The sequence below is a fragment of the Vicia villosa genome, linkage group LG2, assembly GCF_029867415.1.
Source record: "Vicia villosa cultivar HV-30 ecotype Madison, WI linkage group LG2, Vvil1.0, whole genome shotgun sequence".
In the NCBI taxonomy this organism is placed as follows: domain Eukaryota; kingdom Viridiplantae; phylum Streptophyta; class Magnoliopsida; order Fabales; family Fabaceae; genus Vicia; species Vicia villosa.
The window spans coordinates 109,135,936-109,157,857 of NC_081181.1; the positions used below are offsets into that span (position 1 = coordinate 109,135,936).

The 21,922-nt window shown below is 36.3% G+C and overlaps 1 long non-coding RNA gene across 1 annotated transcript; it reads left to right on the plus strand.

The window, feature by feature from the left end:
- Positions 1 to 2,334: 2,334 nt before the first annotated feature.
- On the plus strand, positions 2,335 to 5,509 carry LOC131646603 (uncharacterized). Its single transcript, XR_009297533.1, has 3 exons — positions 2,335 to 2,756; positions 3,317 to 3,438; positions 4,964 to 5,509. It is a non-coding gene; the product is annotated as an uncharacterized LOC131646603 (long non-coding RNA).
- The last annotated feature ends 16,413 nt before the right edge of the window (positions 5,510 to 21,922 follow it).

Genomic DNA, 21,922 nt, shown 5'->3' on the forward strand with positions numbered 1-21,922 from the left:
TTTGGAAGGTATATTATGACATTAGTTGATAAAAATGGGTAACTTTCCCATGGATATGAATCGAATAGTTCATAGTTGATCTTGTTGATACTTGCTAATAGGCCGAGGGCTTGTCCTTCAGTGTATGACATGTTGTTCTACTACATAACATTGCTATAAGGAAATATATTGCAACATAATGATTTATATGTTCTCTTTAAGTCACCTCCTTTCCAATTGTATTTGTCCAAATTTAAGATTAGTCTGATTATATGTATCAATGGTCACTCAGCTCCCTCCAAGGTTATCATTCTACAAATGCCCGGGTGTGAATTATGAAGAATAAGATATACATATTGCATATTAATCTATTGGACCTAGGGAGGCCCTACTATTACATGAATCACATGATTTTGAGTAGTAATGTTTGTCTAACATTGATTCCCTTAAACTTCTTGTGTAATAAACATAACAGAACTGTCACTAGAGTTGTATCGCTTTATGTTCTACTCCTTAGCTTGTTAGACCTCGTTATGAACCATATGTTTTAGAATGTGAGAAAATTATGCAAAGAATCGTTACATAATATTATCAATCCCCATGTTCAATTGTTGTCTAATAAATGATACTATCATTACCATTGGTTCTTCTTGTGGATCAATAAATGCACCACTAGAAGTAGTGGAAGGAGGTAAAGATGTTGGAATTTCCATTATTTATGGATGTCCATCATATTGTTGTTAGCCTGAACTATATATTTATGTCCATCATATTGTTGGAATTTTCATACTGTTGGTGTATACGCCAAAAGTAGTTTTGACCTTGTGAATGAAATTTTTCAAGGATTTTGTCTATAGTGTTTAGGCATACCAAATTTTTTGATGAACATGAAAGTTAGTTGAGGGGTCGAGTAATAACTGTCAACAATAATTATCTTTTCTTCAAGCAATTGTGTTGAGGGAAAACTATTCCCTTCAATTGTCGGTTCCTTAACTACTCTAAAGAGTGTTAAATACAATGTGTGGAGATGTCGAGCTACTAAACTATGAAATGCACAAAAATAACATAAAGTAATGAGAAAAAAATGCATGAAATAGTTTGACTATACATAATGATTTACATTTTGTGATATTTATAGACAAAAATGTCATATTAACAATAAATTAATTGGAATACACTGACAGTGTAAAAACTATTTTACACAGTCATCCAATTAAAATTAATCATTTTGACACTTGAGAAGAGGGAGAAATATGAAAGAAGTAGTTATTAAAATGGTTTAATTATAATATATTTATTTTATTTTCAATTCCACTCTTATGTATCAAAATAATTAATTCTAATTGGATAACCGTGTAAAGTCAAAGTGACTTTACACTGTCAGTATATTCTAATTAATCTCTATTAACAATAGAATCATGACCCATAGAATCATGACCTACATAAATACCGTTTATTCGATTATTTTCCCAAATAATATATGATCGCTTCCTTTGTATGGGATAAGTGGCATCCCACAACAAGTTGATCTTCCTATCTTTGTGGTATATGTTGCTTTTTTTCACACGGACTTCATTGCCCGGGTTGTTCTACAATGTTGTATGTCAAATTCAGTTAGTAGAGCCTAAAATCATGGAACACGACTTCAACCACCCAATTTTATAACTTTACTGTACTATATTCGAGGATTATAGTAAATTTGAAAGAAAAAAAAACTTACTTGATTTAACTTTATTCAACAATAATTTAACTCGTCTAACCAGTGTTTTAAAAATCGGATCGAACCGGCCGGTCGGATCGGTCAGACCGGAAACTGGAGGGGTCACTGATCTGGTCTGTTTGTTGGATCAGATATGCTATTGAACCGGTGAGAACCGTCCAAACCCGATCAAAACCATAAAAAACCGGTGAACCAGCGATTTTAGAAAATGATGGTTCAAATGCATACTATTTTCTTTACAAGACGTTGTTTTCATGATTTTTTTATAAAAAAATATAATTAAAATTTAGGCTTAAGTGCAACTTTGGTCCCCCTATTATCACATTTTTTTATTTTGGTTCCCACGTTTTAAGATTCGGTTTAAATTGTTCCCTTATTATGTTTTTTTTAGAATTTTAGTCCCTCTTCGAATTTTGGAGCATTTTTTCATGACATGTCAGTGTAATGGTGAAGTGTCAATGCCAAGTCAGCAATAAATTATTATTTTTTCCAACTCATTTAGTTTTATTTTTATTAAGGTTAATGTTTTTTTAAAACTAAAACACTTAGTTTTTAAAGTAAATGATTAAATTTGCATTTTTTTAAAATCTAAATTTTAATTTTAATTACATTAGTACACCCAGAAAACATATTCATCAAAAACAATAATACCCTGAAATTTATGATCTTCATGAACTTTCGTCAAATGAATCGCCATAAGAAGCCATTGAAAAGGAAGAAAAAGACCAACTCTTACCTATTTCCCAAACTCTTACCCATTTATCCCTTCCAACAGATCTCTCTTATATCTCTCATCTTACCATCAAATTTATGTAGATTTTGTTAGCATAAACATGCTCTATCTTTTCATCACCAAATATTGACCCTTGTTCAATTCTTTGGAGTTCCGTTTACAGAGAATTTTTTGGATCTGTGTTTATTACCCAAAACGAAAGGATTTGATATGGAGATCGAAAGAAGAAAAAGAAGAATTAGGTGTAGAATCAAATGGATGGCGATGGAGTTGAACGTAATTTCTACGGAATTTCTCTGGAAACTAAGAGTGTGTTTGGATGAGGTAATTAGAAATTTTAAAGTAATTTAAAATTTAAAGCAATTTAAATGATTCAATTCAAATCCATTCATTTTTAAATTGTTTTGTTTGGATGGAGTATTAAGATAATTCATTGTTAGATTTTTAGTGTCATTTTGTATAAAATTTAAATTTTTTGGACCAAATTAAAAAATGAAAAAGTAGGGACTAATTTGCAATTTTTAAAAATGTGAAGGACCAAATTGTAAATTTTAAAAATTATTAAGGACTAATTTGCAAATTTTTTAAAAAAATTGGGGTCAATTTTATAATTTTGGAAAATATGAGGACCAATTTGTAAAATTTGAAGAAATAATAATAATAAATATATTCTATGGAACATGAAAGGAATTTCAAATTCTTTGGATTTTGGTGTCATGTAATACCCCGTATTAAATTAAATGCTCTAATGTTATTAGCTGACACTGAGGTTTTATTAATTGGTGTATTAGAGATACTTTTGGACATATGAGTTAGTAGTGCTAACTTAAGATATTTTCTTATATCCTTCACTTTGCTTTCTCCTTCATTATTCTTCTTCAAAGGCAAAGTTAGAGAGAAGAGTAGAGAGAAGGAAGAACAAGAGGAGCAAAGAGGAGAAGCTTGGATCTTCACCATTTTCTCCGCCGAATCAACTCATCTTCATCATCAACGACTTGTAATCGAGGTGGGTTCTAGTTAGAAACTTATAACTTTTGATTTATGGATGAAAATCATAGTTTTGGAATTGGGGGTTTTCTATAGAAAAACCTAGGTTTGTGAATTAAATCTTGGATATTCATGGATAGGAGTGATAAGCTATAAGGATATTATAGTTATGTTGTTTCTATGCATTAGTATGATCTGGAACAGGTTCAGATGTGAAAATGGTTGGATTAAACCATGGGAAAGGTAAGAAAAACAGATCTGGAACTTTTGATTTCGCGCGCTTCGCGGCGCGAACGGTAGGTGGCGGCGCGAACCATGCAGAAAGATTATGGGGTTTGGTTCTGTTAGCAGTACGCGGCGCGTACAAGGCTTCGCGGCGCGAACACTGCGAGTTTTCTGTGAAGTTTGCCACTGCCTGAGGTTGGCGGCGCGAACAACAGTTAGCGGCGCGAACTGAAGCCTTTTCTTAGCAAATTTTAGTTGGATGAGATAAAACTGTTTCGATCATAACTTTTGAACCATAACTCTGTTTTAATCACCGTTCGAAGTGGTAGGAAGTTAGAAGCGTGTACTTTCTATTAGTGTAGGTTTTGGGATCGAAAGAAGAATTATTTAATCAGGAATCGGGAAATAGTTGATTTCTCGAGTTGTTTTATCGTTCGGAATTATTTGGACGGTATACCTTTAGTACATTGATTAACTGCTATATAGTTGTGATAACTTGCCATTTGTTTACAGGGAAATGATGAAAATTGTTGGTTGCCTTTGGTGTAACCTAGTATATTGTATTTGTTTGGGGGAATCCTATTGCAAGAGGATTGGTATACTTCATCGTATACAGATATGTATCAAGAGGTTCGAATAACTTCATTGTATATGAATAACGGATAAGTGAGGAAAACTAGGATTGTTAGGTTATGTAGCTTAACAAAGAAACCTAGGATGAGACATTATATGGAACATATGCGTTGGAATCTTATGAGGAAAGGCTAACAGGCCTAGTGGTTTGCGGAAGCGATCACCATTGTTGATGTATTAATCGGAACCGTTGTATTCTTTATTTTCTTTATTTTTTTCCTTTGAATGCTAACAGGCATTCTTCGTGCAGAGAGGCACTGTGCAGAGAGGCACATAATCTTGGCAGGTTTGATTCCCGCTTTTGTGTACGAATGGAACCTACGGGTAGAGACTTGTGATGGTGTACGGGCCATGTGAAGTGACGATTCATGAGGAAAGGCTCATGAGTCCGAATCCATTTCGTATGTCAAGATTTTTCCAAAGGATCCATGACTCGTGCCACCTCCTAGACGTAGAAGGGGACGGGAATATGGGGATGCCTTGGTATTGGTTTCCGATTAGTAATCTTGTGTTTGAGTTGCTGAACTCTAAGTATGTTTCCATATAATGTTAGTGTGTGAACTCAAGGTCTAGTTCCTTGTCTTGATTTGAGAGTGATAGGCTAGAACCTTGTAAAGCCGAGAGGATCCATAGGATAGGGAACTCACTGAGATTTTGTATCTCACCCCATTATATATTGATTTCAGGTACTACAGGTTCCGCGAAGGGTAAGGAGAAAGCAGTTTGATTCCTTATTCCTTATGTTTCTTTTGGATATGGCGAAGCTTCCGTTGTGGAGTTCTTTGAGATCATTGTTTGATCTAGTTCTTAGTATTTTATTTTGAACATCTTGTATGTATTATGCCATTGTGTAGAACATTTGTATTAGGGCATTAATATGTATAATGTGTTGACTAGGAACTTATTGGTATTTCAGTACCAAATACTTGGATTCATGTATATTTATATGATTTGATGCATGTAATTATATATGGGTGTTACAGTTGGTATCAGAGCAGGTCGTATCCTCGACCTTGCCATGAGATATTATAAGTGTTTCTTCTGTCCAAGATGTGTTGTGTTCCCATGATTTTTGTTGTGTTATGACTATGGTATTAAGCCTGATCAACTTAATCCCATTTTCATGACCTCCAGGAACATGGTGGACGGACGCAGGACTCGTGGTTGACCCCCACACTCAACCCCCACAAGTGAATCAACCGAATGGCGGTGAGAATATTCCGTGGCCCAGTTCATGCAACAGCAGCAGAATCAGTTCATGCTGCAGATGATGCAACAGATGAATGGCGGTCATAATGTTCCAGTGGTTGTACCCGAAGCTGCAGGTGCGACTTATAAGGATTTCATTCGCATGAATCCTCCAGAATTTCATGGCGGATTAGATCCTATTAAGGCACACGAGTGGGTGGCCAATGTGGAAGGAATCTTGGAGATCGTGCATTGTAGTGAAGAGGGCAAGGTGGTGTTGCTTCTCATTCGCTAAAAGGTCCAGCTATGAGATGGTGGAAGAGTGCTTCTGCGTTGATGACTATTCAAGAAGTACCTAAGGAGTGGGTTAATTTCAAGACCACTTTTATGGAAAAATATTTTCCTAGTTCCCTGAGGACTAAAAAGGAATTGGAGTTCCCTGAGAGATTAAGTCATCCAGTTTGATCGATTAAATAAATATATAGTACTGCAATAGAGACTAGTTTATTCAATCGAGTTATCTGATTTATTCTGATTCAGTCATGTGGTTCGACCAGTAACTCAGTGGTTCAACCAATGAACCAGTGACCCAATACCCTCACCGGTTTGATGACCGGTCCAGTTCTTAAAACATTGCGTCTAACTCCGTCTCGATTAGAAAACTTCCTACTAACTCTAAAATTAAATGTCTCCTAATATTAATTGTAACTTTAATTATTAACTAAGGTAACACTTTTATTTAAACTCATTTATAACTGATTTCAAAATTATTAGACATGGACCATGTTGCCATGCATACTAAAAGCAGTTTGGACCAAGATTGGATAGATAGAGGACTATCCTTCAATCTAGTTTCATTAATTTGAAGTAATTGATTTTTAAAGAAAATGATGGTCCATATACGTATTTAGTTGTGGCATTTAGCTAAAGGTCATTAAAAACAAAATTGTCATGCTTACTATAGCAACGGTTTGGTTATGGTTATAGCGTGCCAGCAACTCTACGTTTTGAGATCTTAAGTTATACTTTAAGGTAATTGATTTTAATGTTGCTTTGATTCATCAAATAATGTTTCCATGAATGATGGATGCGTGTGACTTGTTTTGGGGTATCTCCTTTGATAGAGATTGATTAAGTACCAAATTAATTACTTTATGCTACAATCTAATAATCTTTTTCATTGGAATATATTAGTAACTTTGTGATCCTTTAGAAATAATTAGTGTATCTAATAATCTTTTATGATTTTTTTTGGTAGAAGATCTTTTATGATTTAATCATAATTAAATAAAATCTTTATTTATTTTGTCGCAGACAATCTATAATTAACTATATATTTAATTAACATGAGACTTAGATTTTTTTTTCCAATAGTTTACTTGTTTGTTTTAAATTCAATATAATATTAATTAGTATTGATTTATTTATAATTTCTATAATTATTTGTTGCAAAGAGAGAAAATAAAATAAGATACTCCTAATAAATTCTTAGAGGTGTTATAGAGCGAGAGAAAATGATAAACTATGGTATAAAAAACAACAAAGTCTACTAATTGTTTAATATGTGTAAAAAGAATATAAAAAAATGAACAATAAGATGTGAGTATTATAAAAAAAACTGAAGGGGTGCTCTTTGTTGAGTTCAACTTATTCTATTCAAAAGGTCTTTGTTGTTCAGATTTTCAAACGTACTCAATGAACACAAAGCAATAAATATAAACACCATAATATTCATTGAACAAAAAGCAGGGAAAAAATAAATTAAGCTCCCCAAATTTCTTTTGAATCAATAGGGAATATATATATATATATATATATATATATATATATATATATATATATATATATATATATATATATATATATATATATATATATATATATATATATATATATATATATATATATATATCTTGTGAGAATGATATCTTAAAATTATGGGTGGCAAATGTGCATCTCTATCCTCTTTAACTCAATATGTAATAGTCTTTAAAAAAAAGGGATATAATAGGAAGTGTGAACGTAGATACTGTATCTTTTAAATTTAAAATTACAAAATTTCATATTATTGTATAAATTCGCAAAAAAAAAAAAAAACATACGTTTTAAAAGGTACTAGTTTACAATCTCAATTCATTTTAAAAAAAGCACATGTAAAACGGGGTCGCGCCTCTTTTCTCACTCCTACTTATTGGGGAGTCTGGGGAGCGAGCCTCATAAGTGTTAATGGACCTAACGTTGGGAAGTTAAGAGACATTGATACCACGTATCCATGCAAAATCTTAGGCAATGAGGATATTGCTCACCTCTCTTGTAAATCCAACATTTTCTCCAATCTTAGTCGATGTGAGACTTTAGCACTTTCACACTTGAAACCCAACAATCTCTCCCACAAGTGTGAGTCACCCACATTGCTAGCCTTGATCCACACTATGATTCACTTCTACTCCCCACTAAGTCAGCCAGACTCTGATATCACTTGTTGGGGTGTGCGGGGAGCGAGACCCGAAAGTGTTAATGGAACAAACATTAAGGCAATGAGGGGTATTGGTCACCTCTCTTATAAACCCAACATTTTCTCCGTTCTTAGTCGATGTGGGACTTTAGCACTTTCACACTTGAAACCCAACAATCTACCCAACAAGTGTGAGTCACCTACATCACTAGTCTTGATCCACACTAGCATTCACTTCTGCTACCCCACTGAGCCACCAAGTTGTGATGCCACTGTTGAGGATATTCAAGGGGGTCAACACGTGGGAGCATTTTAACTTTAAGGCTTTCCTTTTATTAGAAACACATCTTTGTGAGAGACACACCACATACTCACCCAAAACCTTAAGGTTTTTGGTGACTATGTGGTGTGTCTCTCTCACAATGTGTGTTGCTCATAAGGAAAGACCCCAATGTAAAAAATGCCCCCTCGTGTTAACACCTCGAATAGCCCCAACAATGGTATCATGAGCCTTTTGTGCTAGTAAAGGGACCAACTTAATTAAATCTAAATTCTCTACTAGGTAGGAGGTGACTAATTGAAAAGTGTCAACGATGGTACAAGTGTATGTGATAAAAAAGAGCTCCCCCTTGAGGGGGAGCATTATGGATGGACTCACACTTGAGGGAGAGTTTTGGGAATAACAAGTGAGTAGGGTGAGGGAGTTCCATATTGGTTAGAAATATGGAGACTTGGGCATTTATAAGTGGGAGGACCCACACACTTATCACAACATGTATGGCTCATAAAGGAAGGCCCCAATGAAAATTCTCCCTCGTGTTGACCCCCAAATTGATGAGCCAACAATTGTATAAGAGAGGTGACCAATACCCCAATTGCCTTAATGTTTTGGGTGAGAATGTGATGTGTCTCTCACAAGGCGTGTTGCTCATAAAAAGAAAACCCCAAAGTTAAAATTCCACCTCGTGTTAACCCCCCGAAATTGCCCCATACACGTGTTACCTTAAGGTTTTTGGTGAGTATGTGGTGTGTCTCTCACAAAGGTGTGTTTCTCCTAAAAGAAATGCTCTGGCGTAAACGCTATCTCTCATATTGACCTCCGAATCGATGACCCAACAATGGTAGCATAAGCCTTTGGTTCGCGTGAAGGGACCGACTTACTTGTATTTCCGATGAATGGTTAATCTCTTCAAGATGATAGAGACAGTTCGTTGTGAAGATTGTTATTTTCGATGAATGGTTAATCTCTTCAAGATGATAGAGATAGTTTGTTGTGAAGATTGTTATTTTCGATGAATGGTTAATCTCTTCACGGTGATAAAGATAGTTTTATGTGAAGTTTGTTACTTGTCCCTGGTGAATGGTTAATCTCTTAGTTAAGACAGAGATAGTTTGTCGCGAAGACCTTATAGAAAATGTTTACCTTTTAAGGAGTTTTCTTGTTACCCTTTCTGAGCAGAAGACTTGTTTAAAGAAGAAGTTGAACCATGTTATGTGGAAGCTTATTGTTGAAGTTGTATCATCTCTACTTAGACTATCACATGTTAGATAGTTGGTGATATATCTTCCATCCTTGGAAACATTTACCTTGCTTAGCCTGTCACTTATATGACAATCGGTAGATTATTCTCCTCAACTTTTGTTACTTTTCTTAGGCTGCCACTTTGTATGGTAGTAGGTAAATCATTTCTCAAGTTACCTTTTTTAGGCTATCACTCATATGGTAGTAGGTAATTCATTATATTTCTCACCCAGTGTGTCACCTGTTGCTTATGTTATCACTTGTTTGATAGTAGGTGGTCCTCCCTAGTGGAATTATAATCTCTCTCCAATATTACTTCTCCTTTCCCTAGTAGATCTGGTCCCTTCTTCTAATTTGAACTGGGATGTTATTCATTTGCTTTGTTACAATTGCCCGTGAAAGTCGGAGTCTTGCATTCATGTCATATCATGAGTATACTTGTGGTCTCTTAAGGTCCAAATTATGCTCAACTTTTTTATCTAAGCCTCTCCTATCATGTCATGATAAAGATTTCAATCTTCACCTCTCCAGATAGTAATTGGCTCATGATAAAGTTGTGGTCATGATGAAGATTTCAATCTTCAATCTTGTGGTCATGATAAAATTGGCTCATTTTATACCTATTAACATCACATATCCAGTTGCGAAGTTGGCAGAGATTTATACGAGAGTAATTATGAAGCTGCATGGTGTTCCTATGTGTATTATGTTAGATAGATATCCGAGGTTTACTTCTCAGGCGTTGGGTTCTAAGTTGAGATTGAGTTCGGCGTATCATCTGCAGACGGATGGTCACACAGAGAGAATTATTCAGTCCTTAGAGGATTTGTTGAGGGCATGTGTTATTGAGTAGGGAGATTCTTGGGATACTTATCTTCCGTTTATCGATTTCACTTATAATAATAGTTACCATTCGAGTATTGGAATCACACCTTTTGAGGCGTTGTATGGTTGGAGGTGTAGGACTCCTCTATGTTAGCATGAATCTGGAGAAAGTGTAGTACTTGGACCGGAAATTGTTCGAGAAACTACTGAGAAGGTGAAGTTGATTCGGGAGAAGATGAAAGCTTATCAGAGTAGACAGAAGAGTTATCATGACAAGCAAAGTAAGGATTTGGAATTCCTAGCTGGTGATCATGTGTTTTTAAGAGTCATGCTTGTGACTGGTGTTGGGCGAGCATTGAAGTCTAAGAAGCTCACTCCTCGTTTTATCGGTCCGTATCAGATTTTGGACAAAGTTGGGAAAGTTGCTTATAGAGTGGCGTTACCGCCGAATCTTTCGAATTTGCATGATGTGTTTCATGTGTCACAACCCCGGAAGTACATTTCAGATCCGTCTCGTGTAGTTCAGATGGACGACGTGCAAGTACGTGATAATCTTACTGTGGAAACTAAGCCTGTTCGGATCGCGGATCGCAAAATGATGACTGTCATACCCCAAAATTTGTCTTTCTTTGTTCATCTTCAACGGCTCAGGGCTCAATGGTTAAACTCAAGTCACTCTCTCCTAATCAAAGGCTCAAACTAGGGTTTTTTAACTAATGGGTCAAGAATTTGTATTTCAAACACATCCATGACATATATAAAAGGCCATAAAATCATCCTCACAATTTTGGTATTTTTTATTTATTATTCATATTTATTTGAATTTAAAAGCAAATAAATGGAATGAAAATATAAAAGTATTGAATCACTTCATATGGTTTTGATTTTAATCATTGGATGACCCAAATAAAGAGCCCTAAATCCATTCTTCTATTCTCTATTATTTTTATTTCTTTTATATTGAATTTTATTCAATTAACTTCAATTTAAATTAAATAAATGATGGAGATATTTTTTCACTCAAGTCATTATCATAATATCATGGAGATAAGTTTGGTTTGATAATAGAAAAATATGGGATAAAAATAGAGGAAAATCATGAGATTTTTATCAATTTTCTTTCTCTTTTGATAACCTAATATCCAAGCCCAAAAGAAACCCTAAGAGAGCCATATATATTCTAAAAATATTGAGGGATTAGAGGAGGACGAATTAGGGGGAGGCGGCTGCTAAAGAACAAGGGGAAACTCGGTACAGACAAAGAAAGGAGACATTGACTTTTGTGCGGACTTGGACGGCTAACCCTGATACCCTTTCTTCAAATTTCGTCCTTTTGTTTTTCTTCAATAAACTGGGTGTATACAAACTAGCAGGAGATCACTGTCAAATCCCTTCAGAGATTTTAAATTCGGTTTCACCCCAATTTCATTCCATAAAAACATCTTCAAATAGAGATTCAGAAACAATCATCAATCTATGCTGGCTTTAACAAATCATTGAAAGAAATCCAATAAATAGGGAGGAAGAGGGTCGGTTGCTGAACCGTTTCAATCCACGCCGAGAATTTGTCCGACTCCACAACCACCGGCTCCACAGCGCTCTGCCGTCAACGACCCCCACGCCGGAACAAGAACAGACCGCACCAAATTCCATGAGGAAGATGAAGATCTTTGTGTGTTCCAAAGGATGAAGATTTGATGTCTGCTCTGAAAAAGATGAATTCGGGGGGCGCAGTTCTGTTGTTGTCTTTTTCATTATTTTTTATTTTCTGACTTTGTTTGGTTAAATTACTTTAGGCATGCTAAGTATAACAAATGGTCATCACAGCAGAGATGGAAAGAAGGTCCGCTGGTAAACATAAGAGCCTGGGTTCGACTCCCCCTGGCTACAATAATTTTAGTAAATTGCTTATCTACCGATCCAGTGCTGCTCATCAACGGAGGTCCACCTTACACGTGTGTTATCAGCCATAGAATCACAACAATGTCTAGATCCAACGCATGTGAGTTTGCAGGTCCACCATGGACCATCAGGGATGTGCTGCATATGATTGAGCCCCAGGTTTTATTATATAATTTTCTACTTTATTGTTAATTTTTCTAAAATTTAGTATTAATAAATTGTGTTTAGTTTGATTAATTTATTTAGGATTAGAAATTAGATTAGGACTAGGGGCTATGATTATCTAGAATTATTTTCTCGATTATTCCGATTATTCGACTATTTGCCCGATTAATTAATCTAATTAATTTTAATTATAATAAAAAACCCTTATAAATACATTAAGATATTAGGGTTTGCTCCATCCCATTTGCCCAAAGTATCAAAGATATTAGGATTTAATTTATTATTCGTTCCGACTAAATCTATTGGTCGCGATGGTTAATAATCGATTAATTTAATTAATCAAATCCTATAAATTAAAATACTCATTATTTTGCTAAATGGTTTTAACCATCTTATTGGTTACGATGATTAGCATACCTTATCAATTTGTTATTATTTGTAATCGTATTAATCGATTATGAGGGGTAACAATACAAAATAAATGCATAAAAAATAATAAAACACATTAATCCATTATTAGTGATAATCGAATCAATCGATTTGAATTGGTAATGGTGCAAACCTCCCAATCTTTTAACTATGGTGATCAAGCCTATTGATCATTGCGGTTAATAGTGCCATATCAAATCAGGGTTGTACGCCCGAAACACTTAAAATACATCAAATCACAAACCACACCACAGATTTTCATCTCTCCGATGTTCACAACTACGATAAGGTAATTCAAAATACCTTCGAACTTCGCATTTCAAAACAACTTCAAACACTTTCATAATCAATTCAAAGGCGTACAACCCTGTGCCCGAACTACGTTGACTCTGATCCTCCATAAGGAGGTACGTAGGCACTTGGCAACAAGGCGAGTCCCCCTCCTCCAAATCTTAATCATGTCTTTAACCCTATTAACTGTTTGTTACCTTTCTTTATGTTTTGCCATAACCCTTATCTTTGCAATGTTAGCCTTTAGGAAAGGGTTGAGGGTGCCTAACACCTTCCCTCGACCTGAATATAGTATCTTACCCCAATCTCTCAACTACGTAAGGTTTCCTATTCGCCTTGGTAGAATAGGTGGCGACTCTCTAAGTTAAATTTTTAGGCAGGTTGCCACAGCTGGCGACTCTGCTGGGGATACTATAATGGTGAATTACTATGCTCCTATAGGTTTCGGCAGAGTTTAGGGTTTTGGCAAACTATTTAGGTTTTTGGCAAACTTTTTTTTTAGGGTTTGGAAAATTTTTGCCAAAATTAGGGTTTGGATTAGGATTTAGGTTCTCATTTTTTTAAATATTTAATTCTTTTTAATTATTTATTTATTTACAATTCCCGCTCATAATCATTATTTACAACAATTTAAATGAATATTTGTCTACGTTAATATTTATTGTTGTACTGCGTTTTGGAGCTGCAAATGGCAATTTGGGGATCAGGTTCTTATAAATATTTAAATTTAATTTAATTTATTTATTTATTTACGGTTTTACTAACAGTAATCTTTAAATGCTTATTTAATTATTATTTGTTTTACTGTATTTTCTGGGATATATATTGTTGTTAAACCTAAGTGTGGGAGTTAACTTTGAGACCAAAAGGGGACATGAATCGCCTTACGAGTCTCACTGATAACTCCACTCGGAGTGGGTTAGGTATTTGGAAAGGTCCGAAACGAAGCTTGACTTTGTGGAGGGCTGGACTGGATACTTAGCTGATCTCTCCGGGAACCTACCCCAAAAATTCGAACCTCATGGATAAAATGAGTTGTTCTAAAATCCGAAGAGACAAAAAGTCTCGGAGGCTACGAACGACCCCATGAGACCTTCTAGAACCCCCCATAAAAATGTTGGCTCCCTAGAGCCCCCTACGTCGAACCTATGAACCTAGGACTTTCGTGCTCTTGTGCTTATTATATGTTTGCAATTTATATACTTCGAATATCTATGCGTTTCGATTTTGCAGGTATCCCCACGTGGTTCCTAGCCTGTAGGGACTCTAATTTCTAAAGACCATGTCTTTCCCACGAAGGACATCACCATCTATGCATCCCCTAGCCTGTGGGGATTTTATTTTTATATCCTTGTATTCTTACAACTACGCGTCCTTCCCACGAAGGACATTTCCATTAACGCACGTCAATTGGCCTCTCGATGGCCATGCGATCTAGTGACTGTCTCGAACGGTCACCTCGTGCCTACACCTACGCACTCCCTAGCCTATAGGGATTTTCTTTCACAACGACGCGTCCTTCCCCGAAGGACAACTTCACTAGCATGCGTTCGATTGGCCTCTCGATGGCTATGAAATCTAGTGACTGTCCTGAACGGTCACTCCATGCTTATTCCCGCGCACCCTCTAACTTGTAGGGTTTGGATCTCCATTTACACATCACATCCCTAGCCTGTAGGGATTTCTCTTCGTCCATATCGTCCTTAGATAGGTTGTGTTCCGCATGGAGAACCTTCCCACGAGGGACAAAGTCATTGGTACACATTGATTGGCCTCTCGATGACCATGAGATTTAGTGACTGTCTTGAACGGTCACTAGCCTCTATCTTCTGCATACTCTCGAATCCAAGGGATTTCCCTTAGCGTGTCATAACATTTACCCTGTAAAGATTCCAAGAGGGTCTAATGTCGCCTCTAAGGCTATTCCTAGGATCATATGTTACACGTCTGCATTGCATACACGGAGTTACAATATAAGGAGTCTCTCGTTTACGCGTGCGTTTGCATTTTCATGCATTCATACATTCACATTTGCATTTCTATCTTCGCCCGCATCCATACCAACCATGCTAGCCGGTTTCCCGAAACTCCCAAAAAATCAAAGGATCGTAGACTACGGAGCAAGGAGAATAAAAGATCTTAGTCTTGCTAAAGAAAAAAAGATGCCTTTCGCCATGCCAGCCGTATGTCCATGCCTTGTCATAACAGGATTATGAATACAATGAAGGTTGTCATCGAGCAAGGATTAGTTCAACAAAGAGTTCCCTCATAGATACACTCAAGATGTATCTAGTTATAAAGGGGTTCATCTTAGAACATATCAAACTTTCGAGGACGCTCTACGATAACCTGGGGGCAAGGATTAGTCCAACTGGGGCAATATCCTGAACAAAGAGGCATAACCACGATGGAGGGAATTCGACATATGTCAGCCCCACACCAAGAAAAAAAGGGTCATAGGTGATACTATCCTTAGGAAAAGCAAAAGAGGTTCAGTCAAAGGAAACTCATGAAGTTCCGATACGACGAAAACCCACCGCTAACGATTTATTCCCGCCAGGTTTGACATGTCCAAAGAAAATTCGAGGTTGCCCTCACTTCTACAAGTTTAAGAATCTAAGGAGTGAAACAAGGTCAGTGGATCTACAAAGGAGATTATCCCTAGGATCAATAGGTGTTTACCGTGCTCACAATTTCAACCCTTACGACCGCTAAGTGTTACTCAAGATAAAAGTTGTACCTTCGGATTAGTAATTCTAATGGGACAACCATGCAGGTTTTGGAGTCAATTCATTCACTCACTACCATGACTTTCCAGTCACACACTTCTATTTTTAGGGTTATTAACAAACTTGAGGGAGAATGACGAATACAAAAACTAAGTCCAGCTAAATATATGCTTTCAAGGTAAGACTGAGCCAAGGATGTACAGGCATTGTTTCCATTCCCAAACAGTGGAGATATAAGGATGTTAATCCCTCGTCACCCCCTCGAGCCAGGAGTTGGAGTTTTCTTCTACTTTTTAAATAAACCTTGATTTCAACCAGGGGCAGGGTAGATTTCAATTAATTCAATGGTGTATTTTGGTTGTCAAGAGAATCACTCAATCCAAGCAAAGGATCAAGCAAAGCAAAGGTTCAAGCACATTTTCTTCCTCGCATTCATCAAAGATTGAGGAAGTAATGGAGATAACATTCACAACAATCTTCTTCCTCATTACATCATTCAAGATCGAGGAAGTATCAAAGGCGAAGCTTACAAATCAGAATCGACATGGCAGTCACAACATTCAATATCCAAGGATCAAGTACTTCAAAAGGAGCATTCGAAAGAAAAAGGAGAAAAACGCCCGCTAAGTCAAAATGGAAAATTCCATGAAAACAAAAGAACGACTTAGGCAAAAATTAGGGCATCCCGATGGATCAAACTCAAGGAGTTGGTTCATGCAAAAATAAGGGATAAATAAAACAAAGGCAAAATACAAAGTACAATCTTGTGACTGCTAAATCATCGAAGCTTCTTGTCTATGCTTGGATCTTTACAATTTTTTTTCCATCAATGCTTGAATCTCTACTAAGGCTTCTGCTCAACATTGGGACTGAAACAATTCTCTTGTAAACAAAGCACATTCATTGGATTAGGCGAATTTTTAGGATCTGGAGAACATCAAGGAGAAAGGGGTGGGTTAAATAAATTTTGAGCCTTATATCCATTGTTTCTTAAAACATGAACCAGGCCAAGTTACAACATTTAAAAGTCCTAATTGAGGCAAGGTTAACCATGAAAGCATGTTAAGCAGGATTTGTTATACTGACTCCTATGTTTGTTAAAACTATCTCTAACCAATGTGCTTCTTCAAGCATTCTTTCCAAAACCATCCAGTCCTAATTCATAACGGACTTCAATTTCAAAACTTGCATACGCATTCCATTGGAGCTACTTCTCAAAAGGTACAACACCATCTACGAGTATACACTTAGCATCGAGGAAATCTCGAAATGGGTTAATCAAAGGTGATCATTTCTAATAAAGACCCTGGAGTCGGGGAAACCACATCTAGGGGGTTCTCCTAAACAGGGGCAAACTTTCAAGGATCGCAGGGGCATACAATCAAAGATCCTATTTACTAGGGGCATTCTTCCTAAGGTTCAATCGACCTGGGTCACATCTCGAAACAATCTCAAACAGGGGCATGTCAAACATGGGAAGAATTCAAATTCAAAGGATAGAACACTATGTATAACCCTCCATATCTTGGAGATCAAGGGCGTACCACTTCAATCCAGATGTCAAGGCATACGACAAGGTTATTTCCTAGGGCACTCCCCTCATAGGCATCTTTTCCACTAAACATTTGGGCATTGGATATCAAATACATAAGGCAAACAATTCAAAGGTTAAAGGCGTGGAGAACCTCCAAAGGTCAAGGGCATGGAGTATTTCTAAAAAAATCAAACTGGGGAAAGACGCACATCATAAGATAAAGGCGTTCTCGCACTTTACGACCTCGATCAAATATTTCTCCTAACTACGATCTCCAAAGTTCAAACAAAACAGGTATTGGGAAATCGTGCTAGCATCACCCCCCATCTTATCAAGCAAACCTGCAACTCCAGCGAACTATATACGCTTTGGTTATTAATAACCTACCATTGGAGCATCATACAAATACATACAAATCATGCATTACATACATTGGTCAATACATTACTCCATACCTTTTTAGGTAGTCTTCTCTAAGACAGTCATCGTCATTTCCAAAAAAAACCTTTTTAGGTAGTCCTCTTCAGGATATTCTGTTTCTAAGTACCTTTTCAGGTAGTCTTCTTCAAGACATCCTTTTTCTAAGTACCTTTTCAGGTAGTCTTTTTTAGACATTCCTTCTCTAAGTACCTTTTCAGGTAGTCTTCTTCAGGACATTCTTTTTCTAAGTACCTTTTGAGGTAGTCTTCTTCAAGACATTCTTTTTCTAAATACCTTCTCAGGTAGTCTTCTTCAAGACGTTACTTTTCTAAGTTCCTTTTCAGGTAGTCTTTTCCAAGACGTTCCCTTCTTTCTAAGTTCCTTTTCAGGTAGTCTTCTTTAAGACATTACTTTTCTAAGCACCTTTTCAGGTAGCCTTCTTCGAGACATTCTTGTCCTAAGCACCTTTTCAGGTAGTCCCTTTCAAAAAAAAACAATTCGTCATCCCTCTCAAGAACCTCTTCAGGTAGTCTTCTTTAAGACATCTTTCAACCTTTTTAGGTAGTCTTCTTTAAGACATTCTTTTCTAAAAACCTTTTTAGGTAGTCCTCTTCAGGACATTCTTTTTCTAAGTACCTTTTCAGGTAGTCTTTTTCAAGACATCCCCTCATTTCTAAGTTCCTTTTCAGGTAGTCCTCTTCAGGAAATTTTAAGTACCTTTTTAGGTAGTCTTCTCCAAGACAATTTGTTTTCCTTTTTTAGGAACTTCTTCAAGTCGTCTTCTTTAAGACACTCTACGAACCTTTCGAGGCGGTCTTCTTTAAGACAAACTTCAACCTTTGCTAAGAACCTTTTCAGGTAATCTTACAGAAGACATTACTTCGTTCCACTCATTACGTCAACCAAACATACGCATAAGCATAAGCATACATAAACATTACAAAGCCAGCATAAGCATAGTCAGGGTATAAGTGCAAGCATGGAATAAACAAGTTCAATGGGTTTGAGGAGATAAAACCATGGGATTGCATCAGCATTAGCATTAGCATATACAAAAAGCCCAATTTCTATTGGCAATCCAAATCATTACAAAGTCCAGTTCTCATACTGGAAAACCATCAAATCCAATTCTCGCTTGGTAGTCAGTTCCCGTCTGACTATTACATCAAAATTCAAATCACGCTACAAAAACCTAATCTCCAACCCTCGTGTTGTGATAGGTGTATTGTCCGACCCACGTGTCGTGAGTTTCCAACCCTCGTGTTGTGAAAGGTGTATTTTCTCCGACCCTCGAGTCGTGAGTCTCCAAACAGGTGAATCTCTTTCATGCAGGTATGTTTGCTAGAACTATAGCAAACGATTACTTTTATGCAGGTACGCTTGTCAGAACCATGGCAGGTAAACCCTATTGGTACAGGTAAATTTTGCGATAACCCTCGAAAATAACCCTATTGGTACAGGTAAATTTTGCGATGACCCTCGCAAATAACCCTGTTGGTACAGGTAAATTTTGCGATAACCCTCGCAAATAACCCTGTTGGTGCAGGTAAATTTTGCGATAACCCTCGCAAATAACCCTATTGGTGCAGGTAAATTTTGCGATAACCCTCGCAAATAACCCTATTGGTACAGGTAAATTTTGCGATGACCCTCGCAAATAACCCTGTTGGTACAGGTAAATTTTGCGATAACCCTCGCAAATAACCCTGTTGGTGCAGGTAAATTTTGCGATAACCCTCGCAAATAACCCTGTTGGCGCAGGTAAATTTTGCGATAACCCTCGCAAATAACCCTGTTGGTGCAGTCCTTTTCAGGAGCCTTTTCAGGCAGTCTTCTTTAAAGCGTATTCCATCCTTTCTAGGAGCTTTTTCAGGCACACAAGATTTTTAAACCGTTCTTCAATTGGGTTTATCACGTTAGTCCCTCGGCAGTGATGTCTTCCAAAACATCATCAACAAACAATCAAAGGTGCTATCTTTCTTTTCAGAATTACTAATACATCTCAACTAACAATCATGCATCATTCAACTAACATACTTCAGTCATACATAATTGTTATACCCCAAAATTTGCCCGCATTATTTTTCAAGAAAACTCCAATCTGAAAATTAAGGGTCTCATATAATCATGGATTATTTCAACAAATATCCTAACATATGAAACACTTAGTTTTTAGAATTTTTCGGATACAGTAATTTGGCCTGCAGTTGAATTTATTCTTACGCAAACGCCAAATACTGTGTATTACTTCACACATGCTATTTATTTATTTACAGATAAATGGTACTGACACAATTGGTACAAAGTTAAATCTTTTTGCAGGCGCAGAATCAGGAAACTCAGACTGTACTGGTAACAAGTAGATTATTACTATCTTTTGTTTCCCACTAATTTTTGTACTATATTCCATTATTTTCAAAAATCTTTCAAATCTCTTTTTCAAAAATCAAATCTCTCTTTTTTCCAACACTATCATACACTTTCTTTCAAATCTTACTTTCACTCAAATTTTCCTTTTGTACGGAATCACATCATTCCCCAACGTCTCTTTCCTTCTTTCCATTCTATAAATACCTCTCATTTTCTTTCATAAAATCTCACATCAAATTCTAATTCATCTCTCAAATTTCTACTTCATAATCCATCCTTTCTCTTCTTCCCTGACAAGAATGGCAAAGTGGATAGAGACACTGTTTCTTACAGTCATCACCATTGCTACGGTGATCATGACTTTCTTCTGCCTGCATAGTCCTGAAGAGTGTGGACCTGCAATGGTTGCACTCCCAATCATCTACATGTTATTGTTCATAGCATGGGTTATCAATCGTCATTCTTAAAATTTGCCGTATTTCTTATTTCTTAAATGTACCGTTTATTCGTCGTACTGTTCAATATAGTATGTGATATTTGTACTGTCAGTATTAAATGTTGTACTATTTGTCATAATATTGCTTAATTACTAAGATAATATTTTGTGTGTTTTCTGCCAGTCAAATATTCCTATTTCTGTGCATTAAATGATTTTCAGGGTTATTATCGGTAATTTTGCCCGCATACCGTAAATATTAGTTATTTATTATGTCTGTGTTTTTCTAACAAGTCATGTAAATAAACTTTCATTTTTCACATAAAACAAAAACAAAAAACAACAAAAAAGAAAATTAACTTTGACTGTTGATTTTTCACTCTAACTGCTACATCAATACCTGAACAGTCAGTCGACAGCCAAACTGCTGGCAGTACAATTCTCAGTGTTTTGTACCATCAATCAAATCAATCTTTCACAATTCAAAATTCCAAGATTTTTGTTCTAGAAGTCTTCTGAATATCAAGCGATTAGCAGAGACTCAACACTGCACAAAAATCAGGTACGCTTAACTATCTCCTACACAAACAGTCCCTAATCAGGGTTTTTCTTGTTTTTACAGGAGCAACAAGTTTTTGAGAGCTCAAATGGATTTCATACACATCCATATATCTCAAAGTACCATCATACAAATTTTCAAACTTCAATTCACTCAGACGCACCGTCAGCAGCTCAAACAGTCAACAGACGACCCGTTTGACCAAAAAAGTCAACAGACAGTCAAAAATGAATTTTTTTGTCAAAGTCCATATTTTGTCAAAGGATTCATCATTTGATCATTGGATGATCATAATTCATCAAGGAAAGATCAAAAATCAACAAAACCCTAAGATTCAAAATTAGGATTTTTGCCTGAAAAGTCAACTCAACTTTGACTGATCATAACTCTCTCATCCTTCATCCAAAAAATTCAAACCAAAGCTTGTTTTGAAGGAAATTCAATTATCTTTCAAATGCCATTGATCCCATGGTCATTGGATTCACCATTTGAAAAATATGACCAAAGACATTACAGGTCATTTTCAAAGTCAACAAAAAGACACTTTTTTCAAAAGGACACACAAGGAGCTTCAAAAATCATTTTGACATGAGACCAAAGACATTGGTTAGAGGACTCTTTGAGGTTTCCAAAAAGTGCAAGATCTCCTTCATATGACAAAAATTGAGGGATTTACACCTTGTTGAAGTTGGCTAAATTTTGGGAAAATGCATGAAACCAACATTGTTCAAAATTGCATTTTTTCCAAAAGGGGCCAAGTTTTCAGCATTCAAACATCATTTCCATGTTACTATGGGCCTCCCACGACCAAAACTAAGCC